Below are 25,082 nucleotides of genomic sequence, written 5' to 3' on the forward strand. Positions count from 1 at the left end.
TCAACCTCCTTCTCCTCGTGTGTCTCCTCTGTGGTGGGGGCTGTTGTTGTTGTTGTTGTTGTTGCTGTTGAGGCCTTGAAAGCTCCAGTAATGCTACAACTATTGTTATCATCTTGGTGTGGGAGGGGGTGTGGTGTCTGGGTGTGCTCCTTTTGTACTGGCCCTCACTCCATTGCCTCCACCTGTGTTGATTGTTTGCACCGGTGGCACTTCTAAACACTGCTCAGGGTTCTTTACACCTGATGCCGGTATTAACTCCATGCCGATAAGCTCTTTTTCGGCCTTCGGGAGGCCGTTATTTGCATGTCCACATTACTTGGGATCAGCTCCGGTTTACGGCATGCCGCTAATGCCGGCATGGTGTGTCGCGCGCACACCCATAGACTGCTATTTACGGCATTGTAAAGTACAATGGCGTAAATAGTGGTCTGGTTGGTCAGAATAGCCCATAGCGGTAAGCGATACCGGTACCGGCATCGTTTTTACCTTACCTCCAACCTCGGAATGACCCCCATAGTTACCAAAAGGGGATGGGTGCGGGGAGCGCCGCGGAGGCGCAGCAGGCACAGGTGAGCGCGGGAAGTGCACAGAAGGTGCATGTAGAATTTGCAAATGTAGGACCAGACAAATGGATAGCTGCCCAAGTGTTACTAAAACTACGGGGGAAACTAATAGAAGAGGAGGAAGAAGCGGTTATCAGGGCAGGAAAGGAGGAGGACAGAGGAGCGCAAGGAGGGGGCGAGGTAAGTACAACCGAAGAAGGGAGGATGACAAGGGCAGAGGAGGTGATGTTGGAGGAAAATCTGGCAGAACTGAGGAAGGCACGGAGTGTACTGATCAAGCAACTGGAGCAGGAGGAATGTGAGAAACAGAGGAAGAGGACAGGAGGTAAGACTGATAAAGCGGAGTTAAACAAGCAAGAGCTAGAAAAGAAGAAGAAGGAGGAGGACCGCCTAAGGGGTATTGCAGAAAGGGTAGCACTCATGGAGCAGCGGGAATTTAGGAGGAAAGAAGAGGAATGAGAAGAAAATGACAGGGAAATGAGGCTGTGGAAAAGGAAGATTATAGCAGAAAGTGCACCTAAGTATAAGGAAGGGAGGATACTAGAGAGCTTATTGGAAAAGGAAGGTGGAGCATGTTATGAAAAGGATAGAGAGATAAGGGCGCTTAAAGAGGTAAGTGACACGATACTGAGCGAACTTAGTAGGAGAAGAGTGGGGGTAAAGGGTGAGGGGAACAAACAAGGGAACACGAAAATAGGAGAATCAAGCAAGGCACACGGGAGTAAGATGCAGGCGCGGAACACAGAGGAAGCACGGATGGCACAAACGTAGGGAGACGCAGGAAAGACAGGTGTGTACACTGACATAGATTTAGAATCAGTAACTTTAGGGGGAAAAAGCATAACAACATGGTTGGCCTTCTCAGATGGATTCTGCAGTGAGGAAGAAGAAGGGTCTTGCGAAGGACAAAGCGAGGGAAGTGGGGAAGGGCTGAGTAAACTTTACATAACACGTACAGCCTGTGGGTCGTCATGGGAATGCAAGACAGAGGGAGGGGGAGAGGAAGAAAGGGTGAGCAAGAGACAACAAGGAGGAAGGGCACAGCGACCACTAACACCACAAGCACAACAAACGCCATATGTTAATAGGCTCAGGGACCTCCCAGGACATAGAACGGAGGAGTTGACAACACCATATAACAAGGACCAGGTAAGTAAGCGGAAGAGACTTGGGGCCAGAGGAGAAAATAGGCTTACACAACACATTACTGACTTCATCGAGGAACTTTCTGACATGGAAGAGGATAGCGAATACGCACATATAACACCATGCAGACACACACCAGGAGAGGTGAGAGAATGCACACAAATGCCATTATTAGAGAGAGGGGGAGCAGGGCCACAATATGTTCCATGGAAGCATGCAGATAAGGAAAACATTAAATGTAGTTTCCATCATTGAGCGGAGGGGCTGGCAAATGGATATACGAAATGGAGAAACAAACTGCTGGACTAAAGTTAGCAGTGGGCGATGTAAAGGAGTTGTTAATTTCTATATTGGGTGACGCAGCAGATGACATGTGGAAAAGGGCGGGATTCCCAGTGGTAACCATCAACGACAGATCACATGATGGAGCATCATTTGCAAACTGCAGACACGCATTATGGCAAGCACTGAGAATACAATACCCAGACATGCCAGACATAGGAGCAATAACATCACGTAAGATGCGTGAGAATGAGGACCCTGTCAATTACATCCAAGAAATTCAAGAGAAATGGTGCTTTGAAACGCGGGAACCATGGGACAAAACGCTAGCAATTTTTTACCACATACTGATACAGGGCCTCCCCGAGCAAGTACAAAGACAATTAAAGAAATTAGTGGGAATGGAAGCAACGCCATGGCCAGAAATACAGCTAACAATAGAGCACCATTGTAGGTTGTGGCAGGAGAAAATGAAGCAGAAGGAAGAGGATAGGAAAGCAGAAGAGGCGAAATTGGTACAAAAGTCCAAAAGGAAATTAGAATGGACACGAGAAATGACAGATGTGTTCAATTAATTGAAAAATGCTATTTCAACTGCACCAGTACTAGCCATCCCCAATTATCAAAAGGAATTCTACATATTTTCACATTGTGACTCAGCAGTAATGAAAGCAGTACTCACTCAAAAGACTAGCATGGGACACAAGCCAGTGGCCTTTTACAGTGGCCATTTAGACCCTGTAATGATGGGACGTTTCCCGTGCGAACAAAGCCTAGCAGCCGCCGAATTTGCAGTAGACAAATCATCTTCCATTACCATGAAATGCCAAACTATTTTGTATGTAGAACAATATTGACAAAACCAAAATCAACACTAACAACACAAAGAGCATCAGGGTATGAGATACTTTTATCGAGGCCAGAATTGACAGTAGTGAGATGCACTAATGTAAACCCAGCACGATTTATAGCAGAGGAAGCAGTAAATGGAGAATACTCACATGATGCCCGGAAGCTATTGAGAATTACTCAGGAGCAAAGAAAGTAGAGGAAAATGTACTAGGGGGTTGGTGAGGTTATGTACATAGATGGGTCATCAACTATTGGCCATAGTGATGGAATAAGACGAACAGGAGCAGCTGTAGTGTGGCTCAGAGAAGACTGGACCTTCGTTCCAGTAAGAGGTGTAAAACTAACCCAACACTACACAGCACAGACAGCAGAACTGGTAGCACTTATCTTGGCCCTAGAAGAAGGAAATGACAAAAGAATAACAATATACTCTGATAGTGCATATGTAACATCAACAGTACACTCAGGATTAATAAAATGAGAAAGGAAAGGATTTCGGAAAGCTGATGGTACTCCAGTACAGCATGCTCTCCTATTGGCCAGAATATTTGAAGTAATCAATTACCCAGAAGAGGTAGCACTTGTCAAGTGTCAGTCTCACTCCAATGGTGATGACCCAATATCAAGAGGTAACAAAACAGCTGATGCACATGCTAAGTATGCTGCATATTTTGGTGAAATATGGACCCTCCCAGAAAAAGAAAAAGAAAGGGGGGGTAAGACAAATGCTGATGAAGGATGGGTATACACACATCCCGGAGACACAAGTCATGGAACTGTAGGCAGCAGCACCTATGGTAGAAAAGGAGCTGTGGGTAAAAAGAGGATGTACCATGTCTCCCACAGATGTACTATGGCACCAGAGCAATACAGGAAAGGTAGTGATGCCCCTAGCACTGCTAAAAATAGCCCTGACCCAATTGCACCATCCCACACATACAGGGAAAGAGGTAATTGCAGCACAAATAAAAGAAAACTGGTTCTGCCCTGAGTTAAATTCACATGTCACTAATTTCATCAGTAACTGCCTTACATGCCAGAAATGTAAGGCCGGTCACACACTGCAAGTGATCAAAGGTACCATACCCCGGCCTGAAGGACCCTTCCTGCACCTCCACATTGACTACGTTAACATGATCAATGTATGTAAAGGTTACAGATACATGATTGTAGTGGTGTGCCCATTTTCACGATGGTTCAAGGCTGGTCCATGCTCTCATGCTGACGCATTCAGAGCAGCAAAATTTCTGGTGAGGGAAGTCTTCCCGAATTGGGGGCTATGCGAAATGTTAAGGTCAGACAATGGCACCCACTTCGCTAACAAACTGTTCCAACATGTAACCACTCTCTTAGGGGTCAAGCATAAGTTTGCATGTGCGTACCACCCTCAAGCAAATGGCATATGTGAACGCCTCAACGGCCTCCTAAAAGAAGAAATATCAAACATTAAGCAAACAACCAGGAAGAGTTGGCTGTACTGCCATCCTTTGGCTCTGTTTGAGTTAAGGAACAGACCAGGATCAGATCACCTCCTCACACCCCATGAGGTGGTGACTGGACGTCAAAAGCACCTCCCACTCACACCACCATCAAGGGCCACAACTGATTGCCAATCAACTAGTACTGTTTTTGGTAATGAAATGCACGAATATGTCTCTTCCTTGGTTACTAGTGCCGCTTTTATCTCTCAACAGCTTAAACGGACACGGGGCGGGTCGAAGAACATCAACAAGGAGAAGCCATCAACGAGGAACAAGAACAAACAACACAGTGGACAGTGAAAGAAGGGGATGAAGTGTTGCTAAGAAATTTTCGGCGAACGTGGAGCAGCCCACGTTTCATAGGCCCCTACCTGGTTGAAAAAGTAGACCCCAGGGCGGTGAAGCTCAGGGGCAAAGAGGTCTGGACACACTTGCACTACATCAAGCCCTGCAAAGCACTGACCCCCCCTATCCTCAGCGAAAGGGCCAACGCTTCAGCAACAACACCGGACATAGCCACAGCTCAAGATCAAAACGCCCCAAAGGACACAAATGACCAGTGCCCCATAGGCCACCACATGATTACAAGGTCCCAACAAAGCAAATTGACTTAGCATTAAGTAAACACTCCCTAGCCACCAGCCATTAAAGGACATTGACAAAGGTATCTGTACTATACATCTCACTGTGTAAACACGTGCATGCTCTCTTTTTTTTTTGTCTCACACATGCAGGAATTGCGTATTGGTATTGTGGTTACAATAAAAAGAAAAAGTATATATATATAAAACGGAAACAGAGTCACTGCCCTGGGGTAAATGCTGCCCACAGACAATGACACTCCAGAAGCAATATCACACCAGTTTGTGTATGTTATAAAAAGACCAAAACATCTAAAATGAAGAAGGATTCGTGTATTTTATAATACATTCCTTATGATAATTACTCAATCATTTAGACACCTCCATGAAGCATTACCAGCCCTACGAGATAGGATGGTAAGGAAAGCGTGCGAAGCGCTTTTCGCCTAGGCATTGAGCGATTACCTAATACGCAGGCCTTAACTAAAAATACTAACAATTATAACGCATATTTTCCTAAATTTTCAGGTGGGCACCTATATCATCTGAAGTAACGCAGCTGCAGGACCGCAGCAAATGTAAGAGTGGGAATGCCAGTGGTACTAGCAACTGTAATTAAAATGCTCACTATATTATTCACCACTGGCCTGATTACTGCCGCTGTCTGGCAGGCATACTACGCTTTCTATGCGGCTGCAGTTCCTACTACTAATTTTTCACCCCAAATGCCCGCAACGAGCACTTTGTCAGGTAGTACAACTAGTACGGGGCAAAACATTAAGAGGAACAAGCGTAGCATGTCTAGTGATGTAAATGGGGTGGACACAAATCTCACAGAATCTGCACACGTCTCTAACAACATGTGGTATAAACACATGTCGAAAATTGGTAAGGATACGACAAAGGACAACTGCTATGTGTGTTCACTGATTCCCTACGCCATGAGCGCTTCCAGAACTTTTGTTGCCACAGAGGTGCCTGAAACAACTGCTGAATGCTTGTTATACCTAGCATTATTCCAAACGAGAGGAAGATTCCAAAGGAAAAAGGCGACACTCCGATGGAAATCAAGATCGACGTACCCATATGAGAATAACTTCATCAAAACACTCCCCATGTATGATGATTCATGGAGGCAGACGAAAGGACTTAAGTACATAGCAGAAGGACAAGAAAAAGGAGAAACACAAGAGGTCACACTGGATTATCTACCATGTGAGTGGTATGCGAAAGAGGTTGCCGGTGAACCAGGATGCTGGGAAAGACCACTTATGCTGATATATGGAAAGATGTTCACAAAGGACGGATGGGTGGACGGAGTTGTGGGAAACAAGATGCTGACATTGGCAAAGTCACCCGTGATGAGAGTGCAAGAAGAAAATGACAAGTGCTATAAAGAATGGACAAAGAGTGCAGCACTGGTAACGTGGTTAGATAAAGAAGAGGAACCAATAACAATACTCCCACTGACAGCACCAACACTGTGTTACCAGCACGACGGAGAAATAGACGTTGGAACAAATGAAGGATGAAAGAGAGTAGTGAAGCTTCCTGAGGGGGGGTGCAGGAACAGCTATACTAATGGATCACTACTGGGCTTGTGGAGCAAGAGCATACAACAGCCTGCCGCCAATGTGGGATGGAGTATGTACTATGGTACACAACAATGTACCATCACTAGTGGTACCACAGAAGCATGTTACCTTGGAAAATTTCCTGAAAATGGATGAAGGAAAATATCACTGAGGATGGTAAAAAGGAAAAAAGGGAACAAGACAGTACACCTGTCAAGAGTGAAGAGACAAGGAGAACCATTGCCAGGAAACTACTGTGGGGTAAATCGGCACAGCCTGAGGACATCCCACCAGCACACAGATTATTCAGCAGAGCAGCACTGTTCTTCTCCTCCATCATACATCCAGGAGTGCAAGCTTACGCAAATGCAAAATGGTTGCAGATCACCAGGTGGGAGCTCATGCTGACGATCAACTCCACTGTGAACGGATTTAATGCAATAAAAGAAGAATTAAGAGCAATCAGGATGGTAGCACTACAAAATAGATATGCACTGGACCTACTAACAGCAATGGAAGCAGGTGCCTGCGCAAAAATGGGAAGTTTGTGTTGTACATTTATGCCTGCGAACGATGAAGATAACGGTACACTATCGGAAGCAGTATCGCAGCTTGCCCAGATGCATGCCAAGATGGAAGATGAAGCAAAGGGAGTGACGAAGGACGGCAGCTGGTTCTCCTACATATGGTCGTGGATGCCATCTTGTCTATCAGACGGCCTCAAAGTAATAGTAGGTTGTGTGATTTTAGGAATGGCTGCTATTATGGGGATGAAGGTATGGAAGACAAGATCTAAGCGCACTGCTGAAGAAATGATAAGGATGCACGTTCTAATGCCAGCTGAAGATGACAAAAATGCAGACATTATCATCAAGGATCAAGAACGACTGCGCCAACAAATAGTGAAAGCAGACTTGTACCCCCCATCAATTAAAGTTGAAAATCCAAGAAACCCCAAGAGTTACTTTGGGAAGTGGGTTTACTGTAAACCCGGTGGTGGATGTGTTTATATGTATTGGTCTTTTGAAGATCACGTGGACAGAAACAGACACTTGGCGGGAATAATGAAGGTATGGCGAGTAAGAGGAGACAAGAGAGTGGATCATTTTGTGGTCAACAAGTCGACCAGAGGGCGGACTGAAGAGGGAAAATTGGACGTTCCCTTCCCCCGGTTCTCAGCCAGACCATGGCCTAGATCATCATGGCCTAAGCACCCACCACAAGAGGAATTTGACCCACTCACAGATGCCCCAGACGTCAACATCTACCGTGGCCACGCCCCACACGGTCAGCGAAACTACCCGTCAATCAAGCCACATGCTGGAACCTCTGGTAAAGCTGACATAGACCATATGGATCAACTTGACTGACACAACAACAAGGAAAACCTCCATCATTAGAGATGCCATGATGTCATGACTACTGGGTTTCCCCTCACAAGGTCTCCCAAAGTTTCTTGGCTAACTGTATATAGGTCCTGGGCTAAGGTAAAGTAGGATCTTGGCTATGCTGTTCGACACTTTCTCATCCTCCAACATGGCTCCCAGGGAAATTCCTTGTATTGGGCTGTGCAGCCTAGTTGTCCTCACGCCTTCAGTATTTAAGCCCCTCCCCCTTAACGTTCTGCGCTTCGCGTCTGTTTTCTTTGCTTGGACGCTTACCGCGGATCGAAGTTCCCTTCAAGATTCACCTCAGCACCCTTTCATAGTTTCATGGTTTTTGGTCCCTGGTCCTGTGCCCCCTGTTATTAGTTTCTTCCCTTTACCCTGTTCATTGCTGTAATGCGCCTTCAGAGATCCGCGATACTTTTGTGGTGAAAACTTCCATTTGAAGTAAGTCAGCGGCAACGTTCCTTCGTGCACTCTAAGTCGCCAGTATATTCCTTGCATATTCATTTAGTGGTGGCTAGAGCGCTTGTGCGTTTCGCACATTTGTATTTCCTGTCAGGTATCGAGTGTCGGGGCTCCGGCACTCGAACGCATGTGAGGAGTGGTTGTTTGATTACTTCACAGAAGGCTAGCGTGTGTATATTAGACATACCTTGTTTAGGGTTTAGGAAATTCTGTCATAGAATACAAAAGCAGTCAGTCAATAATATTACTTGGGTTTTAGGTTCCCAATAGCTGTGACATTTTGAGTGAAAATTTCGGATGAACTGTTACACATCTTATTAATCCGCAATTGTTTGAAAACCGCATTTCATTATCATTATTTATTTTGGAATACGGAGTCATTAGGAATTCCTGTGGCATTTTAAATTAGTGCCCCTTTTTGGTTTCTACTCAGGTTGTGTTTAGTCATGCGTCACACCTCACCTTAGGGTTCAACTCTAGTCCAGTTCTAGGGTTAGGAGTCATTCCATCTTGAATAAGAGTTGTTGGTGGATCATTCATACAGTTGCCTTTAGTGGTTCCATCTCCAGTTCTCTTGTGCACACACTCCACTGTAGCCCTGCCTCCATTAGTCCCTATTCCCCCCCCCCACTTCTTCAGAACTCGCGCCTCTGTGCAGAAGCAGGATGGATAGCCCACCATATACCAATCAAAGGTAAGAGTAGTGAGGTTTCAAGGAATGGTTAGAGAAGGATTGTAGTCAGTCCCAGGCAACCTTGGGGAGTCATATATTGATCTGTGTCCCTGTGTTTACTCTTAGATTCTAAGTCTAAAGTACTTTTTGGGTACAGGAAGTGAAAAGGTGAGAAACAACGCACTCAGAGAAGAGAGTTAGAACTATAGGGAGTGGTGTCCCTGCAGAGTCAGGTAAGCGTTACACATGACGACACAGCCGATGGACGGTAACACATGTGCCACCATGTACACTGGTCATACCCACACCAATATCACACGAAGAACATACTCAATACCATGACGTAACGGACAGTTTACACACACTTATGCATCTGTGTTATTTTTCACATAGGCTAAGCTACAGTTCAGCAGAAACGCAAAACGCAAAAAGAGCTTGTGTACATGCTTGCAAATGCTTCATCGCTACTAAAACGATGGCAATATGAGGTACTTATGTATAAGGACCCTGTCGCCCACCGCAACCCCTGTGTTGTGAACCATATGCCACCGCCCATGGACCAGGCCAGAGCAGGCCTTAGCATCAGAGTAGGCTGCAAACTCAGAAGCCAAAGGCCCAGAGCAGCTCGGACAGAGCTGCAAGGTGCTGATCACGCAAAACAAACCCCGACGAGGGCGTCACAGCCAAGGCTACAAAGTTGCAACTTACACGCCGTGCACCCCGAGCCAAGCTTACTCCTGCTGCGGCTAACCGCCCCTCAGAGCCGAAATACAAATCAAATGCTTGTAATTGGGCTCCAGCTACGGTCTCACCACACGCGACCAGGCCGACCTGATGCAGTGCCAAATACCAAGGACAGGGGAAACTCTGGGGTCTCACCTTTGGGACACAGACTGCAACAATGAAGTGAGAAATTGGACACTGACGGCGGTGAGAAAGAAGCACTCCTGCAGCAAATGGCAGACCTGTCCATTGTCCACCGCTGACACTTAGTCGCACATTGCTTCTAACATCAGGTACACTGTGAGCTGGGAACGACGATGGTCCCAGGCTTGGGGGCTCACAGATGAACCAATCAGGGTACTGGGGGCTAACCACTGATGGCATCACAACCTAGCCAATCACCAACCTTCTCCATGTAGCCAATTTAGTGTAAAAATTTCTAGGGACGACCCAAGCGTTCCACCTGACCTCTTCTCTACCAACCACTAACTCATCTATATGTATCTATACTAACCATATTACTCGGGGAGCCAACCCAAGGTGGCGCACAATGAGGTGTCACACATGTAGAAAAAGGGCCTGTGAGCCCACTCTTGCTGAGGAGTGTTCCCGGATGACCTGTGATCCCAGAACCTATCCCTGCCATTTTACCTAATAAACAGCAGTGACGCCTTGCTCTTGGGTGTGTCTCATACTCATTGGGGACTGCGGGAGGAGTTGAGGCCTCCTTACCCCCAGAGGTCCGCGGATGGCCCTGCCGACCCGCAGGCTATCACCCCGACAAGAAAATAAGGGTTGTGATATGCCATGTATCTGCCCCACTGTGTGCTGGTAGGTGTCTGTGGCCAGGAAGTGGTGCACAGACACTACCTTCAGTAGAGGTGGGATGGTAGTGCGTATTTCAATCAGGCTGACAATGTTGTCGTGTATCATGTCCACAATGGTGGAGATGGTGTCCCGGTCCAGACAGTACAGGGTGTGGATCTGCTCAGGGGTTAGGTTGAATGGACTGGCTCTGATGCAAGGGATTGGGGGCAGCCTGCGTGGTACCACTGGCTGCACTGGTGGGGCTTGCTGGGTCTGTCTCACCCTCCTTCTCCTCCTGTGTCTCCTCTGTGGTGCCTGTTGTTGTTGTTGCTGGTGTAACAATGCAAGCATGTCCTCCAGCCCCAGTATTGCTACTACAAGTGGAATAATTTCGGTGTGGAAAGGGGTGTGGTGTGCTCTCCTTTTGTGCTGGGCCAGACTCCATTGCCTCCACATGTGCTGATTGTGTGCACCCGTGGCAGTTAGGAGCACTGCACATTGCTGTTTGACGGGTGGTTCGCGATGCCGGTATTGCCGGCATCCCAGAATCCCTTATTACCGCCTTCATGATGCCAGTATTTGCATGTCCGCCTGACTTGTGATGTCCTCCTGTTAGCGGCATCCTGGTATTGCCGGACCGAAGGGCTGCGTACCCGCGCGCATGCTGTTACGGGGGAGCATGTTATCAGCGGTGCCGCTAATACCATGTTCTTTTTGTTGGAATAGCCCGGAGCGGCATGCGGTGCCGGTAATCCCTTACCGGCATTGTTTTTCCATTTCCTCCAACCTCGTAATGAGGCCCATAGTCTTTGTTATAGGCATATTGTTTATACAATGCTTTTCCCTTTCACTTATGCAATAACAATGTACCAACAGTTCAGTATGAATCTCAAAGGTAAAGGTAAAACACCTGACTCTAGATAACCCCTCTCATCAATGGGTTTAAAAATGCCTGGGACTCCACCTTATCAATGGATAGGCAAGTCAGCGCCATATCATCTTCAGCAGCAGTTACTGCAAAAATCATAAATGCTGTGAAACCCCACCTGTCGCCAAAGAACTGTCTCAACATTGCTAGAGCCACCATTGGCGCAAAGCTGGATTACTGTAACATCCTACTCCTAGGCACTTCCGCAAATAGCCTTAACAGACTGCAAATTGCACAAAACAGTGCCCTTAGAGCTGCACTCAGTATCCCCAGGAGAGAGCACATCTCCCATTGAACCCATATTAATTAATCACATACATAAGCATGAATCATTACAATGGTCAGAGGTAGCAGAGAAAGCGTTTGTAGAAATAAAACAATAACTTGCCAGTGAACCTGCATTTGGGTTGCCCAATTACAAAAACATTCTTTCAGTATTGCCTGTAAAAGTGGGACATGCACAGGCAGTAACAACACAAAAACATAGTGATAAGCATTGGCCAATTGATTACTTTAGTAATCAGTTAATCCCGTTGCAGCAGACTTTTCAAATTGTCTGCGGCCACAGGCTACTTCCCCAAAAGTGGTGCAAACCTCAGAGAACATAATGCTAGTTTCATTCTTTACTGTGGTACTGCAACTTGCAGTAACTGTGCTGTTGTGGAAAACACACATTTGTCAGCATCTAGACTCACTAAACATGAACTAATTCTGCTAAATTCAACCAAAATGACAGTTGCATTATTTTCATTATTAAATCCAACATCAATGTTTCCCCTGTTCCCATTCCGTTGCCTGGTCGCACTCCAAAACACTTGTGTACAAGCGCGATATAAATAAAATATCATATCATATCAATGTTGCCATGTCCAACAGATGGGGAGCTCCATGTTTGCCACTCAATTATAGCAGCACTCAGTAAAGTGCATCAGGATTTTACCTTTTACCAAATTCTGACAGGGGTACCAGGAGGGAAGTTCTAGTTTGAATAATGGCAAGGGTGGGTTGAAATCAGTTTATGCAGTGTCTATGGCATATGCAATGAATGAGGCTGAGAATTTTCTTGATGCAGGCATGAGCAATAAGGACGGATAAGTGTGTATCTGTCCAGATTCCAGCAACTCATTTGGGATAGTGCACAATTACAGAATGCTTTGGAAAGAAAGGGTATTTTGACAGTTGCAGGTGCACTTATTAAAAACCTACAGTATGTTAATGCCCTTTTTCAATTATTTTAAATGTCATTTAGAAGGTCCCTAAGTGTTCGTTTTTTTCACTGCATGCTCCACAGTATATGCGCGTTATGAAAGGGGGAATCATAACCCAACAACAGAAGGAATGGTGTGCCCTAGATTTTTCACAAGCAACAGAATAGTTATGCCACCACTGCTTAATCTGCCAACAGCAACATTTGGGCAAAGGTGTAAATATAAAACAGGCAGCACACCCAGCCCAATGGAACCCATTTTCACAGTTCCAGGGTTGTGTCATTCAACTGCTGAAAATGACAGGTTCTTGTCTTAATCAATATGTTAAATGAATAGAGGTGTATCCGACCTGTAAAGCCGATACACAGGCTGAAGTGTAGGTTGAGATACACAACATTATTCCTCATTTCAGCGTGCCAGTGACTAATGATAGTGAACTGAATATTAATAGTGAACAAGGACCACACTTAATCGAATATTCAGAAAAGGCTCCATTGCCATCATTCACAATCAGCCGCAGTGGTGAAGACACAAAACAGGATCCTGAAGAATGGAATAATAATAATAGAAACAGGAAGTGGTTTGAAGTGGTGAGGCAGATTGCTACTGCCGCTACCCATCATGCTAGGCACAGCTAAAAAAGAAAGCTTGTAACAATGATAATCCGAGGCATCTTTAAACCCACTGATGAGAGGAGTTATCAAGAGGTCAGGTGTTTTACTTATACCTTTGAGGTGCAGAGTTTTTGCATAAGTGAAGGGGAAAAGCATTGTATAAACAATCTGCCTATTACAAAAACGATGTCCACACTCATTTAATGAGTGACCCATCACCCTCTAAAGGACATTTCTTAAAGAAGTTATGTGATAAAGCGCTGATGCTGTGGTATCAAACTGTCAATATTGCACAGGTCCCACAAAATGGACCATCCTGAACACTAACCTTGGGTCTGTGCACTTTTATCTGACAATATTAAACATTCAAGTCAAATGTGTCTCATATTTAATATCACTATTTCAGGTTGAAAGTTTGAATGGGACAGCACCTGTGGTGAAATGGCAGCATTGTGGCCATGACAAAACACATGCATTTTTTTAAAAACTTTTCTTCACTGGCATGAGGCAAGAACAGGCAAACAATATGGTGCAATAGCGGATAACATTGCAAGTACATGAATCTTATCACATACAAGGGCTTTCAGAAGGACAGGCAACAGCTCGATCATCTCAACACCTATCAGGGAATAGCAACATCTATATGTCTGACGGGGGGTGGGGGGGAGGGGGGACGCAATTAAATATCATCTTTACTGTTCAGGTAGCTGCAAAAATCAGACCATACATTTTTGGGACGAGAGGTCATGGGGAGAGTGTTGATGTAGTCCTCTTCGCACATTTGGGTCCAAGTGAGGGCCTTCAGCCACAGCTCAAATGAGGGGGGGGAGTGGCGCTTCCAGCGCTGTAGTATGCATTTTTTGGCAACCATAGTGCCAATGTTCAAGAACTTGGACACCTTCCTCACCCCAGCCCCATCCCATAATCCAAACAGGGCGGCTAATGGGTCAGGGACGATCCGGATCCCGATTATCTCAGAGAGGGCTTCCATAATGGCGTTCCAGTACGGGCCCAGCGCATTGTAGGACCAAAACATGTGGATGTGGTCTGCCTCCATGGACTTACATCTTGGGCAGGGATGGGCCTGGCTGTGTGCAAATCTCCCCACCCTCAGCGACGTGTAGTATAGACGATTCAGGAGCTTGTATTGGATACACCGGAGTCTGGCATTAAGGGAGACCTTGCGTGTATGCAAGCACATACTCCCCCACATAGCGTCAGTGAGCATCAGGCCCAGCTCGCCACTCCATGCGTCTCGTGGTGTCTGAGTTGCGTTATCTAATTTTTCAGCAGCATTTTATACAGGGAGGATATTATGCCCTTAACCCCGGCTGATTTGGTTATGAAATGGATTTCAGGTGAGTCTGGGGGCTCGTCGAGATAGGAGGACCACATGGCACGAACCGCTGCCCTCAACCTGAAATACTGCAGTAGCTCCAGCGCCGAGCCCGAGTGCCCAGGTCGCCATGTCTGTGGGGTTATGAATTTCCCTTCAGGGTATAAGTCGGACAGTGCCCGATAGCCAAGATTGTGCCAGTGTTGTATGAGGAGTTTGTCATGGGTGGGGCTAAGGCCCAGGAACTGACTGCCAGATGGGTTAGGGGGTTGCCGCGGTGAGCGGAAATATTTCAGATTTAGTATAGTTTATATCAAAGCCCGAAAATGTACCAATTTTGGTTATGTCATGAATAATCGGGTCTAGATGGGCGGACGGGTCTCTGACATAAAGAAGCATATCATCGGCGTACAGAGAGATTATCTCCGGTGTGTCCCGCAGACATATACCCTTTCGGGTATGCCAGTTTCTAATATCGTCAGCCATGGGTTCAATAGTCAACGTGAACAATATTGGGAAGAACGGGCAGCCCTGACGAGTGCCCCTATGGAGCGAGAAGGGGGATGACACCTTGGAGTTGATTAGGACTCTAGCCACCGGGTTTGTATACAGTAGTTTAATATATGATATCATACAAGGTCAAATGCCTTCTGAGCATCGAGGGTGACTGCGACAGCCCTCGCATTGGGGTCAATTATAGACACAACATTGAACAGCCGGCGGATGTTGAGGGCCATTGATCGACCGGGGACGAAGCCGCTCTGATCTGGATGGACTAGGTGAGTCATTATGGGGAGGAATCTACTAGCGATTATCTTGGCAAAGATTTTCATGTCAGTATTAATTAGAGATAGAGGTCTGTATGACCCGCACTCATCCAGCGGTTTGCCTGGCGTAGGGAGCACGGTTATGAGGGCCTCACGCATGGACTGGGGCAGGGTGGCCAGACTCAGTGACTCATCCCACACCTCAAGGAGTCGTGGTGCGAGGATGGTGACGTGCTCTCGATAAAACTCTGAGGTGAGCCCGTCTGGGCCGGGGGCCTTGCCTTTCGGGAGACCCGAGATGGCTTCAGTGATCTCGCCAAGGGTGATTGGTATATCCAGCTGCTCTCTGGTGGCTTGGGATAGAAGGGTCATGGGGATTTGATCCAGAAGGAGGTTTGTATCATGTATGCTGTGCTCCTGCGGAAGAGCATACAGGGCCACGTAAAATTCAGTGTATGTCTCAAGGATGAGTTGGTCCGACCAGTGCTGGGTGCCCCTTGCATCCCTGATACAGTCTATGCGGGTTCTACCCCCCTCCGCGCGAACCATCTTGGATAGAGTTCTCCCCGGTCTGTCTCCCTCTCCGTACTTCCATGCCGCTAGGGGGCGGGCGTAGTATTGTACCTCCATCTGGGCATGGGCTTCGAAGGCCTCCAGTTCAGATCTTATCTGTGCCAGTATGGGGAAGGTGCAGTGGTGCACTCCCTCTCTAGTTCTTTAAGCTTTGTTTCCGAGCGCTGTAGGCTGTTTTTTATGTCTTTGAGGACCTCGGCCTCCTTGGAGATACACATCCCCCTGCTGAAGACCTTGAACGCCTCCCACCGGGTCCCATTGGATGTATCGTGTCTTTTGTTGCAGTTGAAAAAAGTATATATGTCGGCTAGGAATTCAGCTTTAAAGACAATATCCCTCAGTGCCTCCGACTTGAAGCGCCAAGCAGGGCGGGAAGGCAAATCTTGTCCCAGTGTGATCCGCAGCATTACCGGGGAGTGATCGGAAAGTGTGTGCGGTAGTATCTGTGTGTCTATGGCCTTGCCCACCAACTCACTCGAAGTGAGGAAAAGGTCTATTTTTGACAGGCTATCGTGTACTGACGAGTAAAAGGTATAGGGCCTCATTACACGGAAGGCGGTAAGGGTTAACGGTCACCGGTAATGCTACCGGTGACCGTTAACCCTTACTGCCTTACTACGAGTTCCCTTTGCGGGACCCGACTTTAACGGCTGGTTTTACCAGCCGTTAAAGTAGGGTGCCGCAAAGGGACCTTGGTGCTAATTACGGTACCGCAATTTGCGGTACCGTAATTAGCGACTTCCCCATTCCCATTATGCTCTATGGGGGCAAAAATGGGAATGAAGAAGGGCCTTGGTGAATGGGGAATTACCGCCCCCGCTCACCTTGGAGTAGGGCGGTAATTCCGCCATCCACCAAGGCGGACACGGTAAAATACTGGCAGCAACCATGGCGCTAATAGCGCCATGGTTACCGCCTACCGTGTAATGAGGCTCACAGTCTCTTGTGCATGGGTGGAGAGCTCGCCACACATCTCTGAGACCCAGTGTTGCCGCGTGTGCATGCAAACCGATGGCCGCACGTGATGTAGCCCTGCGGGCCGTGCCAGATCTGTCCAGCTCGTTATCCAGGATCAAGTTCATGTCCCCTCCACATATAATTGGGACTCCAAAGTGTCTCATGAGTATGGTGGTCACCTCATCAAAAAAATCTGGGGCGTAAAAATTTGGGGCGTATGTATTCACGTGGAGGCATTCCACATTGGCTAGCAGGGAATGAAGGATTACATATCTGCCCTCTGGGTCTATATGGCTAGTGCGCAGTGAGAAGGGGACTGATTTGTGGACCAAGGTGAGCACTCCTCTGGACTGAGTCAAGTATTTTGTGTAGTACCTGTTAGGGCCCCAGGTGGGAGCCAGGCATGCTGCTAGGCGCCCCAGGGCGTGCGTTTCTTGGAGGAGGAGTATTTTAATTCCGTGCCACTGGGCATATGCGGTTATCCTGCGGGCTTTAGTAAAATTGCTTAACCCCCGGACGTTCCAAGTCATAAAATTAACAGCCATGGTGCCGTATTATGGAACATCCCTGCAGTGATATTCGTTACCATTCAGTACCGTGCGCACAACCATAGTGATGTCGCACCACCTTGTAGCCCCGCTCTCATGCCGTTTTCACTCAACCTTCCCTGAACTTTACCACCCCCCCCTCACTGCCCACCCCCAACTAGCAGTGTAATATACCAACCCAGAACACAGGTGCCAGAGTGCCATTCCCAACTTGGCAACACCAGCCCACTTGCCCAACAGGGGCACAACCGGGGACTAACCGTCAAAACAGTAATTGCAATTGCAGCAGGGGTCGCCACTGCTGTGTACCCAATATAGCAGATAGTGTGGTTCAACAAGCACCCCTAGTACATCAGAGGCATAACTTTGCGCAGTGTTACAAAATAGGCATTGTGTAGAATGGTAGCAGACAAAAAGAGATAGGGATGCCATTAGTTGTAGCATATCTAATTGTTACAAGTCTGTAGGAGGGGGACCAGGGGCCGAGGGGCACAGCCCATCCGTCTGGAGGTGACAGTGAAAAGGGAAGTGAGGCCCGCTAGTGGCAAGGGCAAACAGGGGCTGTCTCCAATTCAATAAAAGTGGCGTGTCATATTTATTTATTTTTTATTTATTTATATGTTTATATTGCGCTGCAGCCCACAGGCATCAGAGCGCATTACAAAGAGACAGACTAGAATATAGGAGACAGGACATGGCGAGGGCCACATAGAACAAGACATATGGAAAGAATTTTTGGGCTAGCTGAATGACTAAAGTAGGCTCCTATTTAAAGAGAAGTGTCTTAAGTTGTTTTCTGAAGAGAAGATGGTTGGTTTCCAATCTCAATGCAGGCGGGAGTTTGTTCCATATAAGGACCGCTTTGGTCGTGAAAGCTCTACCTAATCCTTTTGCTTTTTTTGTTGGAATAACTCAGAGGAGACCAGTCTTATTTGATCTCAGGTTGCAGTGTGATTCATACCACATAAATTGTTTTTTTAGGTAGATTGGTGCTTTTCCATATAAGCATCGATTTACTAGGGTAATGGCATTAAATGTGATGCGTTCCTCGATCACAAGACAGTGTAAGACCTTTCTGTCTTTTGTAATATGTTCTCTCTTAGGTTTACCAGTAATTGTTCTAATGGCGTTATTTTGGACCACATGACATTGTTTTAGACATTTGCTGCTTGCTCCTAGTAGCAGGGAGTTTCCATAACCCAACCGGGAGAGAATTGTGGCTCTTGCTATTATTGTGCTGTTTTGTAGGCTCAGCAGGGGTCTGCTTTTTTTCAATAGTTTCTGATGATATTGGCAGTTCCTTTTAAGGTAGGCAGTGTGGGCTTCTGCTCCCAAGGATGCCTGTAGATAGATGCCTAGTGTTTTCACTTTTTCTGCAATAACTATTTGAGTCTCTTTGATCTTGAATGCAGTGTATTGTGGACTTCATTTTTTCTGGCATAAGGTGATCCAAAAATCATAAGCTCCGTTTTGATGGCGTTTAAGCACATCCAATTGTCCTTCATCCAACTTTCGATGATGTTATAAATTCTCGAGAGTTTTTCGCTGTCCTGTTCATAATTACCACTAAGTTCGAACACCAGTTGGGTGTCGTCAGCGAAGTTGGTAAAATATATACCGAGTTGGGACAACCTGAGGGACTCCACAGTTAACTGGTTTTGGTTTTGAGGAGTGTTTCCCCCAGACAATCGTAGATTGCCTGTCCTGCAAGAAGGATGACACCCAGTCTATGGCCTCATCGGAGTAGCTTCCTGATTGATCTAGGGCCTCTCGGATCCTCCGATGATCCAGCAGATCAAAGGCTGCCGAGAGGTCCAATAGGATCAGCAAACCAGTTCTACCTTGGTCGAGGATGCTGAGCATTTCTGTTTGCAGATCCAATAGTGCAGATTCCGTGCTGTGGGCTGTCCTAAAGCCTGATTGTTCTGGATGAAGTAGGCAAAGGAGGAAGTAGGCATAGGCATATTGTGGCATAGGAGGAAGGAGGAGTTCACGCCAGTGGCTGTGGATGTGCCCAGGAGCCCCCCCCCCTTAATGGGGAGTAGAAGCATCTCAGTCATTGTCCATTGGGTCGTCTGCAGGATCCCTCAGTGGGATCTGTGATTCAATAAATTTCACTGCTTCATCCGGAACCGTGAAGAAGTGCAGTTTGTTGTGGTGGGTGAATTTCAAGCGTGCCGGGAATAGCGTTGCATATTCGATTTTCCTTTCCCTAAGCATTTTCTTCACACCATTAAATTGTCTGCGCTCTGCCTGAACCCCAATGGAGAAGTCCGGAAGATTTTGATGATTTGGGAATCCATCCTCAGTTCGCCCCTCTCACGTGCAAGGCGTAGTATGTGGTCTCTGTCCCTGTAGCGGAGAATCTTGGCTATTATTGGCCTGGGAAGTCGCCTGGTTTGGGACGGGGAACTAGCGAGCGATGTGCCCGCTCAACTGTGAAGAATGGAGAAAGCGGAGGGTCGCCGAGGAGGTCTTTGACGAGAGTCTCCACCGCAAGTTCCATGCGGCCCTTGAGTGCAGACTCTGGAACTCCCACATTGCGGATATTGTTCCTGCGTGATCTAGACTCCAAGTCATTGCACTTGGCCTTGACATGCTTCATATCACGCACCAATTCCGCAACCGTGGACTGCAAGGCAAGTCCCCCATCCTCATTGGCCCCGATTCTGGTCTCCGCCTCTGTTATCCTGGATCCATGCTGGTCCAACTTAGTCCTCAGTGAGACCACGTTCGCATTTATATCATCCAGCTTCTCATGAAAGGAAGCAAAGTTCTTTGCCATAGACTCCATCATCACCATTAGGTCAGTCTGAGGGGGGTCTGACGGTGGCTCCATGTCGTCATGGTTCGAGGAGGAGCTCCCCTGCACAGACCTGGGCACTGCGTTGGTATACTTGTCCATAGCTCCAACCTTGTTGGCACTGCGTGATCTGTTCGACATCTTGTGAGTGGGTAATGGTGTACACCGAAGCGGGCAGATAACGCTTGTGGAGTTGTTGCGGCTGCTGTCACACCCAGGATACGCGCTGGAGAGCAGGAGTGCAGAGGCAGACAGGTTACGCTGTGGCGGTAGGAGCGGTTGCAGGCCATGCAGCCAGAGAGTACCGTTGCTCTGGGTGATATCGGGCAACGGGGTCCAAGGAAAGCCAGCTCGGGTTGGCCACTGGGTAGGATTTGAGGGGCCGCACACTGATTCTTAGTCCAGTGAGGGGCCGTAGGAGGTGCACCAGCCACCAGGTGCAATAAGAGGGAGTGCGGCGGCGAGATTGGTTCAGCAACCAGCCAGGGCGGCTCCAAGTGGGGATGTTGAGGATCCAGTGGTGCAGAAGAGTACTGGCCTGTGAAGTGCCAACCAATCGGCCAGGTAGGAAGGGTCCTCACAGCAGATAACCAGGATGTATAGCCAACCGATGACACACAGCGCGCCACGGCGTGGCGTCAACTAATTTACTCCCCCAGGCTAGGTAGAACCAGCCTGAGAGCGTGAGTATCCTGCTGCCTCCAAGCAGTAATTGTTGCAGATGTGGTGGGCAACTGTGGGGCCAGGCCAGCTGCAGGGAGTGCTGATGTGGAGCACCCGCACTCTATCAATACTGTCTCAGTGCTTCTGTACTCCGTGTTAGGCCTCCCGAGGAGCGCAGATCACGCTATGGGCGTAAGTGGGCTTGTTAATGGGGGACAATTCCGTGCCGGCAGGCCATTAAGAAGGCAGTCTGGGCCCCAGGTAAGGTACACACGTAGGGGAGGTGCAGAGCAGCTGGTAGGAAGGCGAGGGTCCATGCAGCCAGGCGTCATGGGATATGTAGAGCTCAGCAGGCAACCACCCCCTCCCCCTGCTCCTCACCTGCAGCGAAGATGCTCCCGGCCTCAGCGGCGTATGAGATAGAGCTGACGGGAGAGCTGCAGGGTTCCACTGGAGGCCGCCAGGATGCACATCGGGCGATCACCCTCCCGCTACTCGGCAGTGCGGGGCCAAGAGGGGAAACAAGCCACCAGCCCTGCACAGCTCCCCCACACTCCCCCACACTGGAGTCAAGGTGAGGCAGCAGGGGAAAGCCACTCAGTGCCAGACAGCACTGCCCCTGCCCGCGGCCAAGTGGGAGGCAGTCGCAGCACCCGCCACAGCACCAGTAGGCTCGGGCCCCACCACACTCTTGTTAAGCGGCTTCACTTCAACACTACAGCTAAGTCAATGCCTAGTCTGGGATGCTGAGGAAAAGCCTTATTGATGTATTTTTATGTCCAGTTCAGTACTCTGGATGACAACCCTTGTATAACACCCCCCTCTTAGAATCCCCCTGACCCCACTGAGCCAAGAAGTAGGTTTGTTTTGCAAATTTAAAAGGTTTATTTGGACAATTCAACAATATATATTTATCACACTTTATAAATAAATTGATAACTGATATCACACTTCAGAATATGACCGTGATCAACAATGGATAATGTTACAGGGGTACACTGATTTGGTTACTTAGAAGTAGTATAGACGATGAGGTAGCTGAAATGCTTTATGGCTTCAAGGAAATGCAAGGTGGAATAAATGCAGTACAGAAAATAAACTGATATGGTTTCACAAGAGATAATATGTTCACTTTTCCCCTGATGGCAATTCACCCCCCCTATATGCAATGCAAGGAGATGGAAGTAACACACACAGTCTTCAGGAATACAATCAAATACAATACGGAATTCAGTTCCCCCCCAGCAAGCTTAGACAACAGGTATGCTTTTTAAAACACAGGCCCAAAATGCTTTTAAATGTGATGGCAATGGATGGGAAAAGGTGCTAACTGATTTTAATTCCCTCTAGAGATTCAGGGTGAGCGAGAGATGCTTGTTGGTATTAGTTCAGGCTCACTTTAGCAATGCTCTATGAGTTATTACCAGGTTGCAAACGGATTTTAACAAAGGAAAGATTGGAGCTGCTATTTTGACAAGTGGAGAAATTGAGCCAAAATCGCAAATCGCTGTAAATTGCGGAAAAAGTATAGGGAGTAGGAAGTCATTTCTATGCCTAGAATCGCAGCTTTAAAATGAAAGTTACATTTCGTTCCTAGCCCAAACGGTTCAAGAGATACGGACGATTTAATAAAGGTAGTTTTTCGGATTTAAAGTAAACTCAAAATGACAGGTGACAGCTTGCAGCTGCAGAATTGACAGGTGACAGTTGTGCAGCTTTAAAAATGACAGATGACACGATTTCTAGGAGGCTGTTCTAATTAGGTTAAAATAGTTTGGATTAGATTATTTTAACTAAGAGATTGGGTTCTGCACAGTTCTGGCGGATACTCACTCCTAATTTTGAAATGAATGGGCCTCGTCACGGATCTGGTCAACACATCCAGCGGCGGTTCTCTCTGCTCGGCGGGTCAATCAGGCACTGGTTCTGCTCACAGCGATCCGGATCTCTGGTTCTGCTCACAGCGGTCTGGGTCTGGTCTGCGGTTCCGGCAAAAATTCTTGGCACAGAATTCAAACAGCTCGCCCGGCTGTGGAATAGTTTGCAGATGATTTTAAGGATGCTGAGGCCTGCTGAGAAGAGTTCTCAGTTTGTGGGTTTAGGCTCTTGCATTAAGTTCTAAAGTAAAGTTCTGGTCTTTGGAGATTGATGGATGTGAAGTCTGGAGTCTCCCGGCAGAGCGTCCCGCAGAAAATGGAATTGAATGTCTCTACCTGTCCCAGCAGTCTCTTTTTATGTGTTTTGGAAGTGGGTGTGTGCGTGGCATAACTGAGACTGCCCCTCTCTACTTGTCATTGGCCCAATTCTCCCCTCTCCCATGATTGGGGGAAGGAAATGTGAGTCAGAGTGATGAGGTCTGTTTATGGGTCAGAGGATCCTCCCCTGATCAATTTGCCCACAAATCTATATTTGATTCAAATACATATTTCCCAGATACACAATTTGTTGAAATTGCATGTACACATTATATATTCCTTATGGTCCATGCTTGTCCGCCTCTGATCTTCCTGGGGGCTTGCATTAAAAAATGACAACATTTTGCGCTTTTTGACTGGTTTACCAATATCGGACATTTACCAAAAATTACACACATGTGCGCAAGGAGTATGGACATTAATTGATGAAGTGTCCATTTTTTAACATGCAGACATTTGGATTGAGACCCTATTTTCCGCTAGCAACCCCCCAGAATACACCACAGGGTCCTAACGCCTCTTAACACGTGCACAGAAAAATCACAAGAATAATGATATTACTTATATAATTTTGACCAGTCCGTACTATGAGTTATCTATCTTTTTAACTTATGCCCTGGTCAAAAAGGGGTGTGGCTTCCCACATCACATGGTGGAAGAACTGGTTTATCCACTTCCCCCAAGCTCAGCTGGCTCTCACAGGCACTTCCCCTCCCACTTCTCCCAAGAGGAAGCCACTTTACGTCCCCCCCCAATATAACATTTGCCTGAGTCCATTGTTCAGTTTCCTGCAGTTCCCAGGTAATTCAATCAGAGAGCTGTCACCTCCTTTTTGTGGGGGCAGCAGAATGCAGCCAGGCCTGGGAACACAGCTGGTGATCCAGTTTCAACTCCTGTCGGGGGTAGTTGTCAGGCAGAATCCAGTTTCATTAAGCCAGGTTTCAGCTAAATGTCACTTTTGTTCCCAGTTTAAATCAAACTTACAATTTTTACATATACATTAAATAATTACTTCCTTCAAGTCATTTCAGAATATAGTTTTACATTGTATCCACCTCTTAGCAAGTCTTTCCTTGGCCTGGTTTGGGTTCCTCTGTTCAGTTTTACACAAAAGTCTGGTGGTTTTAAAACGCCGGCTTTCTGATAGTGGTGAGTACCGGTATTGCATCCCTTTTTGGGATCTGTCTTGAATTACTGCATTTCAATAGAGTGGTCTTTTGCTTGATAGTATAGGACCCTTGCTTAACATTGTTTTGATGGCATCCTTACAGTAGAGTGGTGATGTGGAACCCCCCACAAGAAGGTTGTATCTTTGGAGTGGTCTTGTGCCAACTGCGCAGTTCTCCTGGATTCTGGTGTGAATGTGGCCGGCGACAGCTCATCCCCACATCAACCCAGTCTAAGGATTCAACATGGGTCAAAACCCTTGACACTCTGCAGGTAGGGGGGCCGGAGGCGGGCAAGCTCCAGAGCGTCGGTGATCCCCTCTCAGACCAGCACCCGACCGCAGCAGATGAAGAGCGCCATCGGTCAGTCGCACCTCAGTGGGCGCGCAACGTGAACGCGCAGCTCGTTGCGGATGGGCGCCAACCAGGCCAGACTCAAGGCATCAGATGAACAGTCGAAATATGGCTGTGGGGGTCCAATTTTAAACAGGAATGAGTGGAGCTATAGCTCAGGACATCCGCCATACAGGGTGAAGGGTTTTGTTGCAGGATGGTATTCATAGCAGCTGATGATGTTGGATAACCGATGTCTGGACACGGAGCTAATAAGCTAGGCAGCCATTTCCCAGGCTGCTCAACAGCGCCCCCCCAAAACACATTCAATTTTGCCAACTTGCCCTGTGACACTGAAACAGAGGCTCTGTCAACATGTATGGGCCAGTACTAAAAACATGGCCCCCAACTTAATCGATAAAGCTGTAGATGGGAATGTGTATTGCATTGTGACTT

This window comes from Ambystoma mexicanum, chromosome 7q (assembly GCF_040938575.1).
Source record: "Ambystoma mexicanum isolate Mex_15411 chromosome 7q, UKY_AmexF1_1, whole genome shotgun sequence".
In the NCBI taxonomy this organism is placed as follows: Eukaryota; Metazoa; Chordata; class Amphibia; order Caudata; family Ambystomatidae; genus Ambystoma; species Ambystoma mexicanum.